Source organism: Engystomops pustulosus, chromosome 9 (genome assembly GCF_040894005.1).
Source record: "Engystomops pustulosus chromosome 9, aEngPut4.maternal, whole genome shotgun sequence".
In the NCBI taxonomy this organism is placed as follows: domain Eukaryota; kingdom Metazoa; phylum Chordata; class Amphibia; order Anura; family Leptodactylidae; genus Engystomops; species Engystomops pustulosus.
In genome coordinates this window covers 108331656-108335973 of record NC_092419.1, presented here as the reverse complement: position 1 = coordinate 108335973, position 4318 = coordinate 108331656, and positions in this window count along the sequence as shown.

Sequence of the window (4318 nt, the reverse complement as noted above, 5' to 3'; positions counted from 1 at the left end):
CATTGCCTTCAGTCTACTCCATCAATCACACAGGAGGAAAGCGGCATGGCATGGGTTAAACCCGTCTTCACAGGAATTGTGTCCAGACCCGTATAGCTAAGTACTAAGTGGGTCCTAGGATCAGGACCGCCTGCACCATGGGCTAGAACTCCTCATGGTCGCTGCTTTGCACGTGGATAGAACTGACCCTCAGCTCGGAAATATTGATTGATCCCCGAGACACGGGGGGGGGGGGGGCGGGGGCTTCATGTCCTGTCTGCAGCACACTTTATAATCTCCATAAAAGCTTTATCAATAATCCATCATTACACAATCCTTCCCGGAATCTAGCAATCGCCTCTGGAAAGCCCTGGAGCCATTATATTATATATCACATCCTAGATAAGTGCCAGGCTGATGGAGAAAGTATATTATATACTCCAGAGCTGCACTCACTATTCTGCTGCTGGTGCAGTCACTGTGTACATACATGACGTTACTTATCCTGTACTGATCCTGAGTTACATCCTGTATTATACCCCAGAGCTGCACTCACTATTCTGCTGCTGGTGCAGTCACTGTGTACATACATGACATTACTTATCCTGTGCTGATCCTGAGTTACATCCTGTATTATACCCCAGAGCTGCACTCACTATTCTGCTGCTGGTGCAGTCACTGTGTACATACATGACATTACTTATCCTGTACTGATCCTGAGTTACATCCTGTATTATACCCCAGAGCTGCACTCACTATTCTGCTGCTGGTGCAGTCACTGTGTACATACATGACATTACTTATCCTGTACTGATCCTGAGTTACATCCTGTATTATATCCCAGAGCTGCACTCACTATTCTGCTGCTGATGCAGTCACTGTGTACATACATGACATTACTTATCCTGTACTGATCCTGACTTACAACCTGTATTATACTCCAGAGCTGCACTCACAATTCTGCTCCTGGTGCAGTCACTGTGTACATACATGACATTACTTATCCTGTACTGATCCTGAGTTACATCCTGTATTATACCCCAGAGCTGCACTCACTATTCTGCTGCTGGTGCAGTCACTGTGTACATCCATGACAAGACTTAACCTGTACTGATCCTGAGTTACATCCTGTATTATACCCTAGAGCTGCACTCACCATTCTGCTGCTGGTGCAGTCACTGTGTACATACATGACATTACTTATCCTGTACTGATCCTGAGTTACATCCTGTATTATACCCCAGAGCTGCACTCACTATTCTGCTGCTGGTGCAGTCACTGTGTACATACATGACATATACTTATCCTGTACTGATCCTGAGTTACATACTGTATTATACTCCAGAACTGCACTCACTATTCTGCTGGTGCAGTCACTGTGTACAACATAACATATACTTATCCTGTACTGATCCTGATTTACATCCTGTATTATACCCCAGAGCTGCACTCACTATTCTGCTGCTGGTGCAGTCACTGTGTACATACATGACATTACTTATCCTGTACTGATCCTGAGTTACATCCTGTATTATATCCCAGAGCTGCACTCACTATTCTGCTGCTGATGCAGTCACTGTGTACATACATGACATTACTTATCCTGTACTGATCCTGAGTTACATCCTGTATTATACCCCAGAGCTGCACTCACTATTCTGCTGCTGGTGCAGTCACTGTGTACATACATGACATTACTTATCCTGTACTGATCCTGAGTTACATCCTGTATTATATCCCAGAGCTGCACTCACTATTCTGCTGCTGATGCAGTCACTGTGTACATACATGACATTACTTATCCTGTACTGATCCTGACTTACATCCTGTATTATACTCCAGAGCTGCACTCACAATTCTGCTCCTGGTGCAGTCACTGTGTACATACATGACATTACTTATCCTGTACTGATCCTGAGTTACATCCTGTATTATACCCCAGAGCTGCACTCACTATTCTGCTGCTGGTGCAGTCACTGTGTACATCCATGACAAGACTTAACCTGTACTGATCCTGAGTTACATCCTGTATTATACTCCAGAACTGCAGTCACTGTACATACATGACATTACTTATCCTGTACTGATCCTGAGTTACATCCTGTATTATACTCCAGAGCTGCACTCACTATCCTGCTGCTAGTGCAGTCACTGTGTACATACATGACATTACTTATCCTGTACTGATCCTGAGTTACATCCTGTATTATACTCCAGAGCTGTACTCACTATTCTGCTGCTGGTGCAGTCACTGTGTACATACATGACATATATTTATCCTGTACTGATCCTGAGTTACATACTGTATTATACTCCAGAACTGCACTCACTATTCTGCTGGTGCAGTCACTGTGTACATACATGACATTACTTATCCTGTACTGATCCTGAGTTACATCCTGTATTATACTCCAGAGCTGCACTCACTATTCTGCTGCTGGTGCAGTCACTGTGTACATACATGACATTACTTATCCTGTACTGATCCTGAGTTACATCCTGTATTATACCCCAGAGCTGCACTCACTATTCTGCTGGTGGTGCAGTCACTGTGTACATACATGACATTACTTATCCTGTACTGATCCTGAGTTACATCCTGTATTATACTCCAGAGCTGCACTCATTATTCTGCTGCTGGTGCAGTCACTGTGTACATACATGACATTACTTATCCTGTACTGATCCCGAGTTACATCCTGTATTATACCCCAGAGCTGCACTCACTATTCTGCTGCTGGTGCAGTCACTGTGTACATACATGACGTTACTTATCCTGTACTGATCCTGAGTTACATCCTGTATTATACCCCAGAGCTGCACTCACTATTCTGCTGCTGGTGCAGTCACTGTGTACATACATGACATTACTTATCCTGTGCTGATCCTGAGTTACATCCTGTATTATACCCCAGAGCTGCACTCACTATTCTGCTGCTGGTGCAGTCACTGTGTACATACATGACATTACTTATCCTGTACTGATCCTGAGTTACATCCTGTATTATACCCCAGAGCTGCACTCACTATTCTGCTGCTGGTGCAGTCACTGTGTACATACATGACATTACTTATCCTGTACTGATCCTGAGTTACATCCTGTATTATATCCCAGAGCTGCACTCACTATTCTGCTGCTGATGCAGTCACTGTGTACATACATGACATTACTTATCCTGTACTGATCCTGACTTACAACCTGTATTATACTCCAGAGCTGCACTCACAATTCTGCTCCTGGTGCAGTCACTGTGTACATACATGACATTACTTATCCTGTACTGATCCTGAGTTACATCCTGTATTATACCCCAGAGCTGCACTCACTATTCTGCTGCTGGTGCAGTCACTGTGTACATCCATGACAAGACTTAACCTGTACTGATCCTGAGTTACATCCTGTATTATACCCTAGAGCTGCACTCACCATTCTGCTGCTGGTGCAGTCACTGTGTACATACATGACATTACTTATCCTGTACTGATCCTGAGTTACATCCTGTATTATACCCCAGAGCTGCACTCACTATTCTGCTGCTGGTGCAGTCACTGTGTACATACATGACATATACTTATCCTGTACTGATCCTGAGTTACATACTGTATTATACTCCAGAACTGCACTCACTATTCTGCTGGTGCAGTCACTGTGTACAACATAACATATACTTATCCTGTACTGATCCTGATTTACATCCTGTATTATACCCCAGAGCTGCACTCACTATTCTGCTGCTGGTGCAGTCACTGTGTACATACATGACATTACTTATCCTGTACTGATCCTGAGTTACATCCTGTATTATATCCCAGAGCTGCACTCACTATTCTGCTGCTGATGCAGTCACTGTGTACATACATGACATTACTTATCCTGTACTGATCCTGAGTTACATCCTGTATTATACCCCAGAGCTGCACTCACTATTCTGCTGCTGGTGCAGTCACTGTGTACATACATGACATTACTTATCCTGTACTGATCCTGAGTTACATCCTGTATTATATCCCAGAGCTGCACTCACTATTCTGCTGCTGATGCAGTCACTGTGTACATACATGACATTACTTATCCTGTACTGATCCTGACTTACATCCTGTATTATACTCCAGAGCTGCACTCACAATTCTGCTCCTGGTGCAGTCACTGTGTACATACATGACATTACTTATCCTGTACTGATCCTGAGTTACATCCTGTATTATACCCCAGAGCTGCACTCACTATTCTGCTGCTGGTGCAGTCACTGTGTACATCCATGACAAGACTTAACCTGTACTGATCCTGAGTTACATCCTGTATTATACTCCAGAACTGCAGTCACTGTACATACATGAC